Source organism: Manacus candei, unplaced genomic scaffold (genome assembly GCF_025592945.1).
Source record: "Manacus candei isolate 608988 ecotype Guabito, Panama unplaced genomic scaffold, ASM2559294v1 h1tg000041l, whole genome shotgun sequence".
Classification (NCBI taxonomy): Eukaryota; Metazoa; Chordata; class Aves; order Passeriformes; family Pipridae; genus Manacus; species Manacus candei.
Window position 1 is genome coordinate 5,708,306 of NW_026138089.1, and position 22,199 is coordinate 5,730,504.

Genomic DNA, 22,199 nt, shown 5'->3' on the forward strand with positions numbered 1-22,199 from the left:
CAAAGGAAAAGGTTGAAGAGAACTACATGGAGAGCAGACCAAAAGAAAATGATAGGAGGAAGTGAGAAAGGTTGTATTTAATGGTGCTAAGAATGGAGAAAGACTATAAGAGATGTAGCCAGGGGGAAGCATGGGCAGGGAAAGAGAAGCAGCCCAATGTGACTGCCATGAAATTAAGCCTGGGTGGTTAGAAATGAACGGAAAAGAGAAAGTTCTGAAAGAGAGAAGAGAAACAAAAGGATCCAGGACTTGGTGATGCTGAAGGGAATGACGTATGAAGAAGTCATGGATGGCAGGGTTTTTTTCACAGAGATAAAGAGAGTAGGAGGAAAGAAGGGTGTGGGTGTGAAATTTGAAGCTGTGAAACAAGACAGGTAGAAGTAGTAAAAAAGGAAGATGTAGCATAAGACAAAATTCTGTTTAGCCATCTTAGCAGAAAGTGGCCTTAAAGCAGAGTCCCTCAAAACATTTTTCTATTTTCTTTCCAGACATCGTCTACAAATAGTAGCTCAGATGTGTGGGCTTTTCTCTGGAGAGAGCAGAGGGAAATGAACTATGGATTCCTACTCTCTCCTCTTCAGTATGTTCATTAGTCTGGTGGAAAGGCTGATAGAAACTATATTTAATGAAGTATTAGATGATTCATTTAGCTGAGAGAAGCGATAGATGTTAATAATGTTATTCCTAAACAAGTTTAGATGTTTCTGTTTCATCAGATTTGGCAGATCTGTTAGGATGACGTCCGTACTAACACATAATATGAACTTCAGCTTGAATGCAGCCTAAATGGCTGAGACCAGGTTTATCTCAGCAGTCTGCCCTGGAGGGCTCTGCTGCTTGATAATGGTGTGATTAAGTATTTAATTCTTATGGACTTCCCTGTTTCTCCAGGGAAAAATTCTTTCAGTATGAGCTCTGTTTGGAAGTGGATACCTTTTTTTCCCTGGACACGGGCCTTGCTGTGCTTCTGTCACCTGGAGTTTGGGTTTATGCAGAGAACACTCCATAAGACCATGACCAGAGATCAAAAAGGAGCTTCCCCACATGAGCATAGAACCATGCACCGACAGAGTGAGTTCCTCCTAATGTTCCCGGCAGGCAGCTTTGGCTCCTGTGAAATTCAAAGTGTGTGTTTTTACATGCAGAGCTTTGGGATGGGATCCATCTTGCTTGACTACACCACTCAGTCCTTGTAATAACTCAGCAGCTGAGGCTTTTCAGGTGAAGGGCTTCTGCTCTCACCTCGATTGGGGAAAGGTCTGCTGGTCTCATACTTCGGTCGTGCTCTCGACCAGCATTAGCATTTCAGTCATAATGTCTACAAAAGAGCCTGAAGCTACAAAGCCTGTTTCCGAGATAAGCTTTCTCCTTCCTGTTTTTGAAAAGGGATTTGGTTGTTAGGCTTGGGAAGCCACAGCAGACTGCGGTTCTGATTTGTTTTCTAGGAATGACTAAGAGAGGAGGAGTTTGTACGCACTGACTACATTCTGATGACTCTGTTAGCAACCGCATTTCTTTAACTGTACATGAGCTTGCTGAAAGTATGTTTTTAATCTTGTAAAACCCTCCTCGGTTTCTGATGTTGCTTCTCACATACATTCTGTTATTTTCTATTTTTAGCTTCAGTCCTTCTGTGTTTGACATCCAGGCATTTCCAGGAATATTTTTATATGGATATTTTTTAACTTAGTAACATATTACTTTCATATATTTTAATTGTTGGTTAATGTCTTAAGATTTCTTGAGTAAAACCCCTTGACCCTGGTTAAAACCAACATTTTGTTTTACTATATAAGCAACCAAGCCATCTTAGAAGTGAAATACATTAAACCAGAAAAATTAAAAACTAATTTGGTAGAGATTTTGCTTTCAAGTTATAGCAAGGAATGCAGAGAGAGTTCAAATCTTGATCAGAATAATGCACATGTGGCATTAAGGACATGGAAGCTGCATCAGAAAAAAGGTTGTGATTTGAATCCTCAGAAGCAACATGAATGAGGTACATGAAAGCTAATTTTGGTTCAGAATGATGATTGTCCCAGATTAGCTTCCCTGATGTGATTTCAGCTGCATTCAACCATGACAGTGAATAGTTTCTCATGTTTGGTCCCCAACCAAAAGAAAAAAAAGCATAAGAAAAAAATTTGGACGTGAGGTCTGATACTCAGAGCTGCTGAAAATCTGAAAACTAAGGCTTCAGTTCTCCATTGTGGACCACTCCCCAGTGAAACTAATATTCTTTTCTCCAAAACTGTGTTGGAACTAGTTATCCTGTACTGCAGTGACATCTACTGAAGGAAAGCAACAAAAGTCTCGGGAAAGCAGCACTGGCCTCTTAAACATAATACAAACATCAGAGATTTAATACACTTTTAAATACCGAGGGGTTTCATATTTTTCCCTTTGTATGTTTCAGAGCTATTATCATCTGATTGTTATTCAGCACCCATCATCACAATGTTTCCAGACTTTAAACACATACCTAACTAATGTATTCTGCGACATGTTTTGTATGCAAATATTTAATTCCTGAAAGACTGGGTTTAATTTTAGTCCTTTCTTCATTTGAGAATGGAAGTGATTTTTTTTTCTCACTGAAGGAGGGGAGAGATTAGAATTTAGGGGCCTGGCAAGCATACAAAGTGTTCAGACAGAGCTGGCTGCAACCCGGGTGCTGCAGCAGGTGGAAAAAGGTGGAAAGGACAAAGAGAATTGTCACTTCTGCAATTAAGGTGAACTGTTTGTATTTTTATTACATTTAGGTAGAGCATACTTGATTTTGTGTTTTCATTATGCTCTCCTCTTGCCAGCAAGCGCTGTTTTATACGGGAACTGAAACAGAACCCCTGCTTTTACTGACTAATGACTTGTGTTATGTACAGCTGCTTGTAGGGAAGATCTGCCTTATTTGCTGACAAAGCTTTGTGGTCTGTAGCTGCCTTATCTAGATACTTCCATCTCTGTCTTCCAGGGAACTGGATTATGAGATTTAACCTTCTGGTAACTGGCAGCAGTGGATGAAGGTCTCAGGAGGAATATGGTATTCATGCCTGCACCTCCATTCTTCTGAAGCAGATAACATTTTATCTTTTTTAGTTGCAAGATCTTCCTTGAGGGGATACCTCCAAGCAGAATAAACCCCATAATTGTATGCATGTGCCAAAGTATCAATGAGCTAGATAAAAAAGCATAATGTAGCTGCAAAATATTTTTTATTGAGAATACTGTTGTTTAAAAAAGACCTTAAAATACCAGTGGGATGGTTTTATGGTTTTGCTCTCTCCTGCATTTTTTTTGGTCTCCCAGCATGCAACATTTCCAGCCTATAATTAAAACAGCTTGCTGATATTTGCATTTTCATGAAAGGAGCCTCTTCTAATATACCACTCTTAAATCTCCTATTTGATATCGAGTGAAATTGAATTTCAAAGCTTTACTCTTTGCAGATCATTTAACTCTTAATGGCTTTTTATCCTAAATCTATCTCTGCTTCTGTCTGAGCATGTGTGCCTCCCTCCCCATCTCTCTGGTCTCTCTTCCTCATTATTTGTTCACCTTTAAACCATTCCAAAACTATTGGAAAGACAGATTGCAAAGACAGAAGCCTGAATCTTGCTATTATGTTCTACAACTCTGGCATGAGTTTCTACACATTTCTATTAGAAATATTTCTGGAACTGAAAACCCAGTGAGGGAAAAAATCAGCTTCAGGCTGATTATTAGTTAAATAGGTCTGTATGGCACTATTTGCACATGGGGATCATATTTATGGGTTTAGATGAACAGTGGAAGAATAGTGCTTGACACGTTTTTCTTGGAAGTACTGAACTTAAGGACATGCATAAAATTAAAATACAGTATATATGCTAAGTGTTAGGTACTTTGTGTAAGGCATCCCTTAGAAATGTAATAGCTAGCAGTAAAGAATGTCTAGCAAGTGGAACTTTCTGTTGATTCTCCCATTCCCTTCCATATCTTTCCTTTTCCTGACAGAAACAGATGGAATTTTATTTTCTCACAATTACTATGAACTGAAACTAACAGCTCCCAAATTGGCAGTGAGGAGGTGGAAAGGTGTGGAAAAAAATAAAAACATGCAAATCCTCTGTAACAGTCTGAACAGTGAAATATGGAAATAAAAGTTGTCAATCAATTAACTATGACTGGCCAGTGGCTTGCAGATTACACCCAATATATGTAATAACCCATCAGTTCTTCAAATAATTTGTGTATATTAAATAATAACACAATTCTGTTGTCCTTATACTGATGATTAGACCTTCCAAACTACTATGCAAAAGAGGAGCACTGACATTTTATTTACCTACTGATGAGGTCTGCAAAGGGGGCTTTTTTCAGCTTTGAAATTGTTGTTTAAGCATGACCTATATGGAAGCCATTGACTTAGAACATTTCCTTTAGGTTCTTCTTTGCCCAGTTTCCTCTTTCTTTCCTCAGTTTCCTCTTTTCCAAAATTTAATATTTTCTTTTTTTCTTTTACCATTATCTTATTTTTTTAAATTGTATGAGCATTATATTTTTTTTTTAATTGTAGTATTTAATCACAAGAGAGGTCACAGTGGTAATAAACTCAGTTTAAAACCTTCACTCCACTTACCATTTTGGCATCTTCTGAGAAAGCAGCGACTTGACTTTCTTGCAGGCTAGTTCTGGAGATAGTCTGGATGTGCCCCTGGTACTGGCCATGATGTGATTGTCTGCCACACGCCTCGGGAGTCACACAAGGATTTTCTATCCTACAGCTACCCTTAATTTTGAGAAACAAGACTTTCTACACTGAACAGATTAAATCACTTAACCTCTAAGCAGGCTATATGGAAAGATGAGGAAATTAATATTCAGAGAAGTAGAAGCTGCTGAGATGCCATTTTATAAACCTTGACTGTGGTGCATGGGAGGAAGGCCTGATCCAATGCTCGGTTTTGTTCCTGGGGAGGATCTCATGGGAGAAAATGCACATCACCTGAGCCAGAATGAGGGTTCCCCTTCAGTATGAACACGGTGAGGATATTCTCTCAGGCAAAGAGCAGTAAAGATATTTTCTGCAAGGGAAAGAAAAAAGATGGGGTATATTTCAAGCTCACTTTTGTCTTTGCTACAGAACCAAGATTCATGTTGGTCTTGAGTACTGTCTGTGCGCTGCTCTAAGATCAGTAAATTTTTTGGGTAGGATGGACTTTGCCATACTGATATTGCCAATACCAACCTGTTATTTCAAGAGATGGAGCATTCTTGGTAGTGTTTGTATTGATAATAAACCTCTCTAGAGTTGATTATTAGTGCCAAGTGATCAGAATTGCTGCCTCTGGTCTGACATATGTGTATCCCTTCTTTTTTGCTCCCACACATGCATGATTGAGATTATCTAACACTTAGCTGAGGCTGCCGTATAAAGCAATAGTCTCAGAGACTGTCAGTGATTCCTTCTCATCACCAAGGAAGCTGAAATACAGAGGTTGCTGATGGTTACACACCTTCAGCTTAAGTAGAGCTTCCGGGAATATGACTGTGATGCATGGGATAAAAGATGTTGAGTACACTAAAATTATTCAGCTACACATTTTCTGCCAAGTAGACCCTGAAAATTCTGGGAGAAATGCCAAAGTGATGCTAGTAAATGAATGTTTCTGAGCCATCTTGTCCTTGACTGCAGGAAAACAGAAGTGTTGGATCAGAATAATCTCTACAAAGTTACCCACTCTTTGTTTTGCTTCTCTTTGTATGGAGTCATGTTAAATAATGGCTAAAAATCTTTAGAGTCATTTTGATAGTGCCCTTCTCATGGAAAACTGCATGTTGGATAAAGCTTTTAGCTATGCAGTTTCCATAGATTGACTTTATTTTTTTTTATGGATACCTCCTACCATTATCATATGCATTTTCCTGACTCTCCTGGGTTTGCATTGTTCTGCTGATTCACTGCATAAAGCACATAAAAAATTCTCTGTAACCTTGCAAACACAGTCAGCCTGATTTACATTCCTCATAGTGCATATTCATTTCATGGAAGGTCCACCTTCAGTCTGCCTAAGTGTATGCAGCTGGGAAAGGTTTGACCCAAATCATATCCAATACTTCCTTCTTGAGCATTTGTTTAGCAGGATTCTGCACTGTGTGTTGTCTTGTATTTTGGACTTTTGTATCTGTGCCCAAAGGCAGTGGCTGTTAGCATTTCTGCCATGCTGGCTCCTTTATACAGAGCTCGCCTCTGAAATATAGCTTGTTTCATTCACCCAGATACTTTTCTTTACCTAAAAAATTAAAAATTACTGCCGCAATTACATTATGATCATTTGAATTAAATTCTTTGTTCCTGGTAATTTTCATGAGATTGGAATGTTTCTAGATAATGATATATTCTTGCCAAGCCCTTTTCAGCACCCTAAGTCTCTAGTATTATTTTGACAATATTATTATTACTGCAATTCTAGAGCTTTCTTTTCTGTTTAGCATAGCCAATATGGAGAAATTTATGCCATTTTATGTCTGTCATTTTCCCCTACATTGTAACAGGAAGATTTCTTTCTATTTTATTTCAATCATACACTGATTGATGCTTCTGATGCTCTCTTTCATGCCTTACTTTTAGTAATTGTGATTGCACCTTCAATAGAGCATTCATTTCACATTCACTTCTTCATGTAGAAAAATAATCTTAAAAGCTGTTAAAGAAAGATTGTCCAAAATTAAATTTTTTTAGTTAATTTTTTAAACATTTTCTGATTTTTCTAATTTTTGACCCCTGTGAGAACTCAAGTAGGCAAATCCAGTACATACTAAAATATTAAGCATTTTTATTCTGTAATATATTACTGTATGAATAGAGGGAAGGGAGGTACTGAGCACACAGGCATTCAGGAGGTGCTGAATATGTAAGAGTCAGTCGGCCTGTAGTCCCACTTAATCTGGACAATGCTGGATTTAAAGGCATAGTTAAGAATTCTGGATTACATACGACATTAAGAGCTCTGAACAGGTATATCTTTGTCTGGGGTTTGAAGATTTATTTGTTTATGCTGCATACGATGCTCTGAGTTGAAAAAAACCCCATTTGCTTACTAGTAGCTCCAGAAATGGAGACACTGCTGCAGTACAGAGCCACACGTAGGGTACTGTCTTCTGCTGAGGCTCTGCTGATGGAAGCTTTAAAATCCATGTAGAATTAGGAGATAGCAAAAGAAACACTGTTGCATGAGAGCTTCATCAGGTTGTTTTTTGGAAAAGCAGGCTTGGTATTGTGAAGGAGACCAGCTTCCTCCTATCTGACTCCTCCAGTGCACAGGGCAACAAGGATATGTGAAGAGCCTCTATAAACCACAAAAGATAGCACCAAAGAAATGCTCCTGTAATCAGTGACTGATGTAATTAGCTTTCTTCCTAGTGGAAATAGCCAACAAAGCCTCAAGGAAACCATGAAGCATCTTGATAAAATAAGTATTGATATATATGAAAATCTACTATGGCACATAAACTTCAAATGCAGCTAAAAGAAAAAAAAAAAGAAAACCACGTATAAATGTATCTTTTTTTTTTTTTTTAATGGGCTTATACTTATACTGAAGGTAGGTTGAGGGTGGGGTCACCAGGACCTGTAACATCATGCAGGTTGATATTATGTGGAAGTTGTTCAGAGCAATGTGATTTGGATTCAGTGTTATTTGAAGCGATGTTAACACAGTCCTGACTCACAAGAGAGAGAAAATTAATTTGATCTGGATCCCATAATTCTCCCTGAGAATATATCTTTGTTGGAATATGTTTTTGATCAAATTCAGTATCTGATTTTCACATCCTAGTTTACAATCAGATTTACAGATTTGCAGTCCTAGTTTACCTCCTATTTTTAACAAATGTAGAGCTTTGGAGGGGCTAAGCTAAAGCTTGGGGGCTTTCCCAAGTTGCAAAACAAAGCTAGCAGTTACTTTCTTTTTCTGTTCAGTCTGCTGCTTTTTCCTTCTGCTGGAGCATACACCATCTCACAAGAGTTTGTAGCCCACTCTTCAGATTTGGTGTTTACCTCCCTGTTTCCTGCATAACTACTTTGCCATTTCTGAAGTAAGGCAATTTCATGTCCTATTGCTATATTTTCTTAAGATCATTGTTTCCTAAAGCTACTGAAGCACTGAAAATGAGCACAAAAGGGCAGATTTCATTTAAGGGCATTACATGAGTTTAATTATAACCAAAATAAGAGAAACTGACACTTCTTTGCATCATCTCTATGCAGTAGTCATTTCTCCAAATGCCTTGGGCATCTTGGAATGTCAGTTTATTAAACTTGACTCAACAAAGAATTCTAGGAAATGATTTCGCAAAGGATATTTTATTACTGAGTTAGCATTAAGAATCATAAAAAAATAAAGGTTTCTGACTTTGTATATTAAAATAAACTGAGTTTAGAGTCTCTTCAGTAGTGAAAACTTTCTTCAAAAGGAGTTTCCTGTGACTAGGACTGGATAGTGTAGTGATACATGATGGGGATAATGCAATGGCATTTCTGTTTTCTCATCCCACAATCTCTTGGGTGTTACTCTCTTCTTGTTCTTCAATATCACTCCTTCAGGTATTTACATTGGCTCAGCAAAGTCAACCAAACAAATTACATCTATATGCTATTCCATGGTGAGCATGGAAGCATAAAACACTTCCAGCTTCAGCTGGAAGTATAAAACACCCCAAAGTGTGGGTTCAGGTCCACAAGAAAAATTGATCATAGTTCTTATGGTTTCTACAGGCTAATGTCCTGGCACACTTCCAGCATGTGTGGGATTTTACAAATGTATTTAAGGAACAGCTTCCAGCCAAAAAATTATGAATTAAGAGGGTCCTGTAACTTCGCTGCTGCTGTGGTGTGTCTGAACAGAGCACCACCACAGCTCGCTGGCCATAGCCAAGAGTGGCAGATGGAATGAATATCGAAATGTTGCCATAAACTGCAACGGTTGACTGTGAACGCAGGTCAGGGCCCTATTCTGCACGTGGAAACATGCCACTTTGTAAATTAAAAACAAAAAAAGTGGAGGTTTTTAATCTTCAAATTATTTAGGTGATAATATCCATTCACTAGTTAGTACATGGCTGGGGACTGGGAAGGGAGGGAAATGTTTTTAAAATAACAATATTTTAAAATAATAATCTTTACCTAAATAATAAATTACAATCTTTATGTTAAATAATAATCTTTTAAAAATCCAAAATAACTGAGTTTTTCATTGCTGCTAAGTAGTTGTAAGTAGGACATTAGTAGCTTGCTATTTGTTTACAAGGGCAGTCTGGTAGAAAGATAACTTTTAGCTCAATTAAGAGAAGCAAAAAAACCCCCCTAAAAAACTACAAGCCTCAAATAAAGTCTGTCCATACAATAGTATGACATTAGCTAAGTAATCCATGTCCTGTCAGTGTATTACCTCAACTTGTTCTTCACTTGTCACAGGTAGTAAAAAGGGTCTTTGTCTTGTGCAAATAAAAAGACATTTGAGCATTTCTAAGTAAAACTTGGACAGAAGAAATATTTGCTTGAGACAAACAACTGTTTTGTGACAGAACTATTTCGGGTGAAAAGAATGTAAAAATCTAAGCAATGTGTCTGTGGTGTATAAATAAATGCCCTGTAATTGTCTTTGCTAAAAGTGGAGGTAATGGTGTTGAAACAATAGACTCCATTGAAAAATGAAATCCTGTAAAGTGATAAATGAGTAGGGTCAGCTGAACTATTTGAAGGTAAATCACTTTTCTTTCCTTAGCTACTGGCATCTTTAATCTGAGAAAGAAGACATCCAGAAGTTAACTCTATGTGTTCCATGGGGATTGGAAAAGACCTATAACAGGTATGGGATCACACCTGCCACTTCACTTAGTGGCAACCCCTCCATTACACTGCCTCTTGACTGGATTAGATAATTCCTAGCACAAAAATGTCCAACCTGTGTTCAGACATGCTCAGCTCCTGCTAAGACAGTTTCATACAGATGACTGGCAAGACTAATGAGGCCAATGCATTTCTGACCAGCTTGTGGCCAAGGGGCTAATGCTTCACATTCTTTCTAAGAGGATGAGGTCCTTTAAACAGGTAATGGGCAAAACTCCACTTGTATACACAAAAAAATTGCCAGATCAGTGGGCCCACATCGCAGTTGGAGGTTCCATCTGAAAAGGAGAGTGCTGACCAGGTGGTAGTTACAGTTTAGGGGTGCTTTGACTACTCACACAACTCACACAGATTGCTGTAACAGGCAACAGCTGCCAACAGCCTCCAACAGGCTGCATGCATCAGGTAATGCCACCAGGAGCAGAGCACTGATTTAGCAATGCAAAAGTAGTATCGTATTGCATCTTATTTCATGTTAGCTTACACGATGTATTCATGCCATACTTCCTCCATTTCTCAGTTTCCATTGCACCTTCCAGCCATTCTCAAGTCTGATCTCTCCCATCCCCCTCCAATTTTATATATACTTTATATATAGAAAACACTCTTCGTGTTATATTGTATATCTATCTATCTATCTATCTATCTATCTATCTATCTATCTATCTATCTATCTATCTATCTGGTACCTACATATCTATATAGCACTGCTGTTGTCCCAGGCAGCAGCACTATCCTGCTGTAAAGAATCCTTCTCTCAAGCACTTAAGTCAGCAGCAGAGCTCAAGGATCCTTACTGCATGTGTAGAAACAATTCACTCGTGATGGGAACATCAACCTCTGCACCAACAACTGGGTGCAAGTGCAGAGGGCTTCATTTGAAAGGATTTGGGCTCTGTCTCTGTGCTTATATACTCCTTCCTTTGAAGGCATGAGAATTTTTCCATTAGAGCTTACTTAAAGTTATTTTGGGAATAACTTCACAAGCAACTGAACAAGAATAAAGATTTAGAAAGCTATTAATGCCAAGCATGTAAGAACTTACACCCTTGGCAAAAAATCGAACGACTAGAAAGAAAATATACTATGTTCTGATAATTCAGATATTTGATATCTTACTTTTCATGCAACTCATTCTCTTTACATCTCTGGTGTTTCCATTAGAAATATGATTCTCCTTCCCTGCCTCCTGTTCAGCTGGTATTTTGGTCATGACAGTTTTTCATCTTTAGGAACAAAGGAATTTTTGTACTTTATAAGATCAGAAGTCCCATGACTTGCCTCTGACAATGACAACATAAATGATTGTATAAAAAGTACAAGCAATTGTTACAGGCAAAAAAAAAAAAGAGAATTTTCTTTCTTAGCCTTACCAGCTGTCTGCTACAAAATAAAAACCTGAAGGGATGTTCCCTATTTAAAATTATCTCTATTATTATCATTATAAGACAGACAGGACTATTCTAATCTCTACAGGTCTATCCCTTAGTAATATCCTCTTAACTGTTGGTAACAGCAATGTTATATTGTGGTAAGGAGTTTCACAGATTTTTCTATTTTAGATCTTCACATTTTCTGATATTCAAGTTCAGTGTATGTTCTTATGCTTGTGATAAAAAGACTATGACTTTGCATTCTTTGTATTTCTCTCTCTTTTTTTAAATATTTATTTATTGCCCCTCACTCATCTTGACATTAAACAGCCCCACGTATTTGGGCTTTCCTTGTATAAAAGTCTCAAGAGAATTTCTAATTTGTTTCATCATCTGTTTTTGAAATAGTTTTGTTTGCATTGTTTTGAGGTGGAAAGAATAAACCAAAACACAGTAGATAATATACAACTAATTTAAATAATGCTTGTATACTGTCAGTGTTATTTTCAATATTCCTTATAGACTGTTCTTGATAAAGATCCTTTTATGCAGATGCTTCCGAAGTGTAGCAGGATTTGCCTTAGGGACCAGTAGCATCTTTGACCCTTTCTTAGGGTTGAGGCAGGGAAAGTAGTCCTAAGAAGTTCCTGAGAAGTATCTCTTTGTTCTGCCTAAGAGTGAGTGCATATTATTTTAGCAGTGCCACCATTTATTTCAAAACTCTCTGAATGTACTATTTAACTTGACTTGTTCTTCACTTGATCCTGCTGTTTCAACACCTCTCTCTCTGATTCCTCAGTCTTCATCTTTACTACCTGGAGGTAGAATAGAAATGGTGTAGGGCTATTCTGGCATTTTCTTGCTGTTTCTTTCCTCCTTGATACCTGAACTTTACTCATCCCCTCATATTTTTAACAAAGAAGATTTACTTTTTTTTTTTTTTTATGTAACATATGGGAAAATGTTGTTAAAATTGAAAGCTAACTAAAATAGTTGAAATGCTTCATTTTCTTCACCCAAAAGCTGAAAGCTGTAAAGTGGTATATATATGGGAACATTTTTTTTGTATCTTTGCGAAAAAATAGTTCAACTGCCATAACATCATTTCTTATACTAACAAACTATGTATTTGTTCTAAATATTTAATAGTAATGTTTTGACACAGAGAAAGTAAAAACCCCATTACCTCTATGTACTGCTGTTTTGGCGTTGTCTATTATTAATTCAAACAGTTGCCTTGGTAAAAATAATACTTACTTACAAATATTAATAAGAACGCTCCATTTGGGACTCTTATTCTGCCTCAGAGCTTTTGACATTCCCTTATCCTTCCTTGCTTGATCTTGTTGCTGTGCAGATGAGGTGCAGCTCCACAGGAGGACAGGGATGGGTGGCAGGAGATGACCACTCTTGCCTTGCAGAAAGGGAAAGACAGAGGTGCAAGCAGCAGCTGCTTGTGTTCATGGCCCTTGTCCTACCCCCTTTCCCTGGACATCTGCCTTTTTACTCTCCCTTCACTCTCTCCAGCAGCCAGAGTACACCCTGGGCCCTTCTGCGCTTGGTGGGGCTCCAGCACCAGGAAGCTGAGAAAAGCTGTGCCTGGTAGAGATGCCCGCACTACCACAGTGCTCGTGGTGTCCTGAAGGTGGGTGCTGAGGACCCTCGTGGGCAGAAGGATCTATTCTTAATAAAGCCAAATAAACTAAACTACAAATAAATGAATAAATAAATGATTGAGAAACTGAATAAGTGAAACAGCACTTTATGCGTTCTACTCAAACCAAGCTATGCTGTTTACATAGACCAGTGTTTTAAGGAAAGCAGAAGTCACTGGCGTTTGTGAGGTAAAGGCTGAGAGCTGCAAACAAACTGCCTCTGTCATCATTTGAAAACATAATGCTGACAGATCTCTGCCTTGGTGGTAGCACTAAACAGGATTAACCACTTTGGCATCTCAGGTTTCATTGCGCTGAAATAGAAATAAGTGCTGATCACACAAAGAATGGCATTTGTCATATTATTCATGCCTGTGGTGGCCTCAGGGTGTACATGGTTGGTCACATCATGCCAAACAATGTATAACTTGAAACTAAACTTTCAAGAGTGCTTTAGTGGTGTTATTATCAGGTAATTGTTCTTTTGTTTTTAGGGTACTAATGGAAAGAGATAGCAACCTGGCTCAAACATCCTGATATACTCAGCTTCAAGAAAAGCACCATTCTGGTTTTATTCTTATGCAGCACATTTATTTAGCAGTTAGCCTTTCACCCATCCATGGCACTTCCTATCATCTGCATTCCATCTGGGGCATGCTCACCAAGGTGTGTAGCACAAGCAGGACTTACACAGCCATCATTTAGAGGCCTAATTCATTTGATGGTGGATTTGAGATCCCGTTGCCAGCTGGGGCGGCTCCTTTCCATGATTCCCCCAGGTCACTGTTGCTGCCCTGCCTCAAAGGCAGCCCAGGTGGTGGCCAGCTTGTGCTTCTGGCCCGCATCCCCTTTCCTCTTGCCAGCTGGACTCTTCCTTGCTACCTTGCTTGCTCAATGTCTGCCCACCCTTCCCCCACCAGTAGAGCTAAGGGGCCACAGGAGGCTGTCAGTAGATACTGGCAGGTCAAGGAGACAAAAGAAAATGTCAGGGAACTATTGACAGCAACTGGCAAATCCCATGGCAGAAGTGCTCAGTTTGGTAGTATCACAGAAACTGTACTGGATTTGGAAGCAGTGGGACCATGGGGTCCAAAGGCTCTGTATGAGAGAGAGTCACCTCTCATGTGTCAGTATGACTGTGTCTGATTGCTTAAAAATAGTGGGGGACAACACTGCATTTGCTTTAATTTTTCATTTTCTCAAAGCTTTCCCACAGCAGGAAGAGCTGGAGTTTTTTTTTGTTAATCACTCAGATAGCTGTCAAACCTTGCCACACAGACCTTCTGCTGCGTGCCTGGGACTGAGTTCGGCGCTGATGGCCCCAGACAGCTGGATAAGTCCCAGCGGCAGAGACATGGAAGCCTTTGCACCAACTGTTGAGTTCCAGGGTAGGGATTACTAGCACTTCATCTTTTTTGCTCTCTCTCTTAGGGATGAGGGTGCTCTATTTTTCTTGAACTTCTTTTTCACTTTTAAAGAGCATCCAAAGGAGAAATGTTAGCACATTAAAGGAGAATTTGATTTTGCTTGCCAAAATATGAAGCTGGAGTCAGAATAGTTCCTCTGTGGCAACTGAAGAGCTCAACCATTCATTACCCTATCTAGACTTCAGTAAAGCATTTGACACCACAGCATCCTCCTAAAAAAACTGGCTTAGATGGGTGGATGCTTCAATGGGTAAAAAACCTGGTTGGATGGCCGAGCCCAGAGAGTTGTGGTGAATGGAGCTAAATCCAGTTGGCAGCCGGTCACCAGCGTTTTCCCCAGGGAATAGTATTGGGGCTGGTCCTAATAAACATCTTTATCAAAGATCTGGATGTGGGGATTGAGGCCACTCTTGGTGAATTTGCAGATGGGAGTTGGACGAGAGTGTTGGTCCGCTTGAGGGTAGGAAAGCTCTCCAGAGAGACCTGGACAAACTCAATCAATGGGCTAGGGACAGTTGCGGGAGGTTCAACAAGGCGAAGTGCTGGGTCCTACACTTGGGTCACAGCAACCCCAGGCAGCACTACAGCCTGGGGGAGGAGTGGCTTGAGAACTGCCCAGCAGAAAGGGACTTAGGGGTGCTGGTTGACAGGCAGCTAAGCATGAGCCAACAATGTGCCTGGGTGTCCAAGAAGGCCAGTCCTGTATCAAGAATAGTGTAGCATGACTAGGGAAGTGATTGTCCCACTGTACTGGGCACTGGTGAGGCTGCACCTTGAATACTGTGTTCAGTTCTGGGCCCCTCACTTTAAAAAGGACATTGAGGTGCTGGAGTGTGTCCAGAGAAGAGCAAGAAGGCTTCTGAAGGGTCTAGAAAACATGTCTTATGAGGAACAGCTGCGGGAGCTGGGTTTGTTTAGTCTAGAGAAGAGGAGCCTCAGAGGGGACCTCATTGCTTTCTACAACCACCTGAAAGGAGATTGTAGTGAAGTGGGAGCTGATCTTTTCTACTGTGCCTACAGTGAGAGGACCAGAGGAAATGGCCTTAAGCTGAGACAGGGAAGATTCAGATTAGATATTAGAAAAAAAAATTTCACTGTTAGGGTGGTTAGGCACTGAAATAGGTTGCCCAGCAAGGTGGTGGAGCCACTATCCCTGGAGGTGTTCAAGGCATCTGAATCTGGCGCTGAGTGATATGGTTTAGTGGTTTAGGAGTTACTTGAAGATCTCTTCCCACCTTGATGATTCTATAATTATAACCCAGAAGTAGCAGTTTTGCTTCCTGATTCCATGCTTTATTTCAAATCCCATGTGTAAATCCATTTCATAAAATGTTTTGTGCCATTTTATTAATGAGTTTTAGCCTAGCTGGAAAGCTCCCTATGACTCCCTCTCAGTAGTTCTGATTCACTAAAATTGTCTCTGGTAAAGGGATGATTTTTCTTCCATTCCTAGATGCAAACAAACAAACAAACAAACAAAAAGCCAAACAAGGTTGATATTTTAACTGTCAAAATGGGATATTTAGAGCTAAGAGTTCTGAAAACACTTGATTCATATAATTTCAGTTCAAACACAATGCAATTTATGTGAAAGCGAAGAAAGAAAGGGTCAAAATCAGGTATTTAGAAATACTGAAACAAACCATTTCTATTTACTGAAATGGTTTTACTTGGTCAGTTTACGAACATGTTGAGGATTTTGATATTTCAGCTATAGAAAAAATACCACATCAAATTTAATCTTTTTTTGGTATTGCAAATCTATTGCAGGCTTTTGTCCCCAAGATTTTAGGAGTAAACATTTTTTTCTCCTTTTTGTTTGTCACTGTGCAGAGAGTGCTCACTTTAAATAATACAAATACAACAAATCTGTTTCCCCTTGCTGAGGCAATTTTAATTACTATTCACCCAATGGCAAAAGCTTACCCATAGCTTAAATCTGTCTTACCTGAAATTGGTTTCTCCCTGCTTTTCCCCTACAAATAAATTTTTAACTAATACAGCCAAATATTTTAACAGGTTGTGTGGCAAATATTCTGTTCCCACTTGTTTCTGTGTTCCTGTACCTCAGAGAAGCTATTTTCAGGTTTGCAGCTATGCAAATAAAAGTAACATAACTTTTTTTCTTTCAGTGTTACCAGTTCCTACATGAACGTCTAAACATCTTATGTATATACTGTAATATTATAGCATTAAATGAAACTGCTTTAGAATGCCTGAATGTTTTTACTTACTCTAGTCACAGTGAATGTTCTTTACACTTGTCATCTGAAATTATTCCTGCTCTTAATCTACACGGTTTAAAAACTGTGAAGGAGGTGATGGCATTTTCTACAAGCCAGCATAAAAGAAAGAAAAAATTTACAGAAGATGTTATTAAAAGAATATGTCATTGTCACACTTCAGGCCTTGAAGGACTTCTGAGGCTGTTCTGGAAAAGGTAAACTTCATTCTTGGGAAAGAACACAATGTTAACTTGCTGTCAGATAAAAATTTACAGTATTGGTTGAATTCACATAAACTGAATGTGAAGGCAGACCTATTTATGTCTAAATTATGGCTCTCTGCAGGTAGTGAAGCTGCACATCCTCTCATGTATCTGCAATATACTTGGTCTCATAGGACAATCATATTGGGACAGCTTGAAAGAAGGAGGATTCAGAAAATAGAAAAGCAGTTTAAAATTCTTATTGAAACAATTTATTTTTGGAAGATAGTGGTATGCACATTGCAGAAACAACAAAATGCTTTCCCTAAGGAAGCTGATACTTTCCAATGGCCTTAAAGAAAGCTTACATTCATTGAGTTGTGTTGTTGGCAGGGGCCATGGGAGGTGGCTGAGTCCACCTGCTGCCTGAGGGCCACTCTACCTGTGCCAGCTCTGACCAATGATGCCCAGCTCTTCTTGAAGAGTCTGAGCTGGAAGGCTGCACAAAAACACAGCCAATCTTCTTCCCTATCCTTACCATTTTTATTTTCTACTATTCTTGCTTTGTTTTAAACCTGACCCATCCTTGATCCATCCAATATGGAACTGTAGAGCAAATTAATCCTTTTCTCTTCACAACAGTCCTCCATATATCTGATACACATTCATATCAGTAATACATAGATATGTATGTTATTTCCACTTCTTCCACTTCCCCCCTTCAAACTAAATCCCTGTTGATTTTTTTTAAGTTCCTTCTTAAGTCATGTTTTATAGACATATGATCATTCAGATTGTTCTCTTCTGCTCTCTTCATGGGCTACAAATTTACTGAAGTCAGATAGACCATGGCTACTGAGTTTTCCTAGGGCCATGTAAATCAGGATGTTTCACAAAGAGTCTGTGCTTCTTTTTTTGTATTGTTTCATGTGGTTTGACTTTCTCGCTTTTGCTCTCTGACATTGTCCCCTTTGTACAGATTGTGATTCACATAACAACAGAACTTTTTCTTCTTTTTTTTTTTTTTTGGTCACATATTTGAAGCTTTTTTCACTGCAGAACACCCAGTAGTTCCTCCTTTCCTGTTTGTGTAGCTGATCATATCTGCCTCCGCCCAGTAGCATGCACTTATCCCTGTTGAATAGAACCCTCCTTTTTCCAGACCAAATCACTAGTGTGCGAAAATCATTCTAAATCCTACATCTGTCCTCCAGCATGCTGAAGCCTCCCAGTTTGGTATAATCTCCAGTTATGTAAACATGTTTTCTGAACCATCGCTGAGTTCATTATCATCCTTCTGACAACGAGGCACTTGTACCACCTTCCTAAATAACTTCATCTACATTATTTTCACTGTTTACTGAAAGAGTATCATATGAAACCATGTCAAAAAATCTTACTAAAGGGACATCCAACATGACCTTCAGTGTTTCTCCTCCACTGATGATTCCTCTTACTTTGTTGCAGGAGAGATTAGATTTGACATTTTTGTTCTTGACAAAGCTGTGTTGGCTGTTACTTGTTGTGTTACAACTGCTTAAGCATAGCTTGCTTAGTTGCTCCAGTATCTTTAAATAGATTGGTATATATAATTTTCTATTTCCTTCTTTCCTTTCAACAATACTGTTTGTTCCTTTCTGTCCTGTAATATTCCCTCACTGTGTGTAATCTACAATAACCACTAGTAAGTGAGATTTTATTATCCAGTCCTTTAAATCCAGCTGACAGGAAAGCAGCAAATTTTGTTTGAATAATTTCTCACTTGGTCTTTTTATAGTATAATATGAAATCTGCTTGTTTTCCCCATTATCAATGATGCCTAATATATACATATATAAAAATAAAAATTAGATGCAAAAATATCGAGAAATTTGGCTTTCTCAGTGTTGTCTGCTAAAAACTTTTCAGTTCTGCTTGATACTGGCATAATCACTTGCCTCATTTTTTTCTGGCAATGTACCTGAAATTATTTCATGTCAGCCCAAATATCCCAAAATTACCAGTTGTGTTTCATTTCCTGCTGCCTTTTCTGACTTTATTCCTGTATGATTAGGCTACACTTTTGTAACTCTCCCAAGTAACCCAACCCAGCTTCTTTCCTGGATGCTTCATTCCTATTTGAGGCTCAGAAAGAGCTTGTGACAACCAGAATGATCTTTTACTCTGCCCTTACCTCTTCTGCACAGAGAGTTCACTTACTTATAGTCCTAATGTTATTTCTTTGAGGAAGTGCCAGTTCTCTCAAACATTTTTTTTGCCTGCATCAACCTCCCAGAACATCATATTGACACATTGTATGAGTTCATTGAAGCCTACTTCCATGAAATGTCTTGCTTTTGTTTTGATGTTGTTACTTCTTTCTAAAATCACAGAATCTCCCTCCAAAAACCTGTGAAGCCATACATATATGTATACATATACACATATATTTATACATACATACTTATATATACATGCATTCACACGTGTCTATCTTTGTGAAGAACATTGAGAACTTACAAAATGCCTAGTTTTTCTGACCCAAATATTTCAGTTTAATATCTACAAAAGAAAAATAAAAAATGATGAGTGAGCCATCAGAAAACAAGCTCATAATTCTGCTGGAAAATGGAAGCACTCAGGATTTCTTATTCCTTTTCTAATAATCCTGCCAAGAAATTTTTTGCTTTATTTCAGCTGTAGCTTGTAAGGTAAGGACAAACGTGAAGGCATCATAGATCCGTTCGACTCCCAGATTACAAGAGATTGTTAAAAGTTCTCTTCTGCTCTTTTTGCTGGTGATGTATCTGTGATCTTGCAGACATTTATTCTTACATCAATTGTTTATTCTATTTCATGGCATCGGGGGTCTAAGATGCAGGATTATTGTTAGCTGGGCTTCCTGATTTCAGCCTCCTGGGGCAAGCAAGAATAGTAGAAAATAAAAATGGTAAGGATAGGGAAGAAGATTGGCTGTGTTTTTGTGCAGCCTTCCAGCTCAGACTCTTCAAGAAGAGTTGGGCACCACTGGTCAGAGTTGGCACAGGCAGAGTGGCCCTCAGGCAGCAGGTGGACTCCGGTACAGGACTGCACCAGTTCATCTGACAGGCTCTGCAGCAACAGAGTGGTGTCCCACTGGCTCACAGGGAACAGATTCCTCAGACACTATACCTAGCACTGGCGTGGGCTTAAAGAATAACTTTAAAATATGTTTTCGTTTCCTCTGTGTTTCACAGGGACTTATTCTGTGACACTTGGAACATTTCTGTATCCATCTCTATGATGAACATAATCTCTCCTTTTTCTGCAGAAGTTCCATATGACAGAAAGGGGAAAATATTTCAAATTAAGCAGCATTCATCTGCATTGGTGATGAGCATAACACACTTCACTATAAAGATTTTCTGTAAGCATATTTCACTATTTCTCTTGTGTATTTTAATTCACTTCAATTAGCATAGTTTTGCTTGTTTCTCTCATGTTGTCAAAATATTAAATATTTATAATTACAGCAAGGGCTCATTTTCCTTGTTTCTAAAGAACCATTTACTGCTTATGGGAGTGCTTAACATAAATTGTTAGTAGTGACTTGCAGTATATGCAGGATACTAAAATGGGCTGTATGAATTCCACTTTCATGTAGAAGAGTTAGAGGGGGTTTGGTTATATATTTGAGCTTTCTTTTTCGTGGGTTTGGTTAGGTTTTTTGTTCATTAAAAGAACTCTTAGAATCGCATTCTCATGACCTTAGATTAATTTAGAACTTAAAATTTCACTTTTCAAGTCATGTTAAATAGTGAAGTTGAAACTTGGGCACAAAATCCCCTTAAGGTTGGTAGTATTTAAGTTATGATTTTTTTACCAGTTATGCCTACATACCACTTGGGGTCTGAATTATAATACCCGAAGCTTACACCATGGGAATACCCCCTCCTAAAAATCTAAGGAGGCACTTCTTGGCTATTATACAGTTTTTATAAGCGTGGATCTCTGCAAAATAGTTGTGTAAAATTTCCCAGGTGAATATGCACCAATTTTAACGCGCATTATACACGCTGATTATATACAATTGTACATGTACATTGCGATCCTTGTGCACTATAGCGCGGGGCACTGTCCCGGTCCGTGCACACGGACGGTGCCGGCGGCACTGCAGCGCCTGACACCGGCTGCCTCGGGTTTCCCCGCAGAAACCCCTCCCGTCGATTCCTCGCACACCGAAGTCCCGCACACAAACACCTGCCAGGGGGTGATTTTCTCCCCTCACAAGGCGGTCCTGCTCCTCGGGCGCAGGAGCCCGCGCCGACCTCGACCCTCCTATCGAGCGGACCCCCGCAGGTCCCGCTCGTTCGCTTCTGCCGCCGCAGGTGCGGGCGCGGGGCGGGACGCGGCGGCTGCCGCGAAACCCCGACCCCGCTCCCCGCTCCCCCTGCGGCGCCACCCCTGCCGCTGCCGCCGCCGCTGCCCCGCCGGGCGGGCGGAAGGGGGGCGGCGGGGGGGAGGCCCCGCGCCCCCGGTGCCGCTGCCGGGCATGCGCCGTGCCCCCGGAACATGGCGGCGGCGTGAGGCGGCCGACGGCAGCAGCGGCTTGACAGGACCCGCGTCCCGCCCGCCCGCCCAGTGAGTGGCGGCGGCGCTGCCCGCTCCCCGCGGCAGGCAGGGGGAGGGAGGAGCGGGGAGAGAAAGGGAGGCGAGGCGGCGGTCGCGCCCCTTCCCGGGACTCGCACCGCGACCTCCGCCCGCCGTGGCCGCGCCGGGCGCCGCGGTCGCGGGAGCCCCCGGGTGCCCCTCCCCGCCAGCCCCGCTGCGCTGGAGGCGGCACCGGGTCCGACCGCGGCTGCACCGCGCTCTGGCACCGCGTTCAGGCCTTTCTGCGCTGCCCGCTCCCCTCCTCGGAGGGCCCCGCCGCCCCCCGCCCGCGGGGACCCGCCGGTGGCCGCGGCAGGAGCGGCTTCCCGGGCGAGAGGAGCGGGGCGGCTCTGCCTCCCGGCACCAACAAAGCGCCTCCCTCTCTATCGAGGTGGCCGCGAGTCCCGGACAGCGGGAGTCCCGGTGAGCAAGGGCAGTGCGGGAGGTCCCCGAGCCGGCGGTGCCGCCTTGGCGGGGCTGCAGCGGGGCCGGCGGCGTTTGACAGCAGCGTGGGCAGGACACGCCTCCCCCGGCCGGGGCGGCCCCGCTGTCTCCCCCGCGGCGGCGGCTCCGGGCCCGGGCGGCGGGGCTGCCCCTGTCCCGCTCCCGCCGTGGCCCCTCGTGCTGGGAAAGGGGCGTCCTCCAGAAAAACTGGATGCGCGTTAAAAATAATACAGTTCGGGGCGCGCACCTGTGTTCGGTGAGGAGGCCGGGGGTGCCGCTTGGAGACAGCGCGGTGGTCGGATGGGGGGCACTTGCGCGTTGCGATGCGCTGCGGCGATCTTCCCGTTTTCTTGAGGGTTAAACTGCGTATGTGGC

The 22,199-nt window shown here is 40.9% G+C and overlaps 1 long non-coding RNA gene across 1 annotated transcript; it reads right to left on the reverse strand.

Moving 5' to 3' along the window:
• Nucleotides 1-15,654: 15,654 nt before the first annotated feature.
• On the reverse strand, nt 15,655-22,190 carry LOC127474292 (uncharacterized). The gene is made up of 3 exons (XR_007905793.1): nt 22,072-22,190; nt 16,579-16,675; nt 15,655-15,793 (listed from the first exon to the last, which is right to left on the reverse strand). It is a non-coding gene; the product is annotated as an uncharacterized LOC127474292 (long non-coding RNA).
• Between the last annotated feature and the right edge of the window lie 9 nt (nt 22,191-22,199).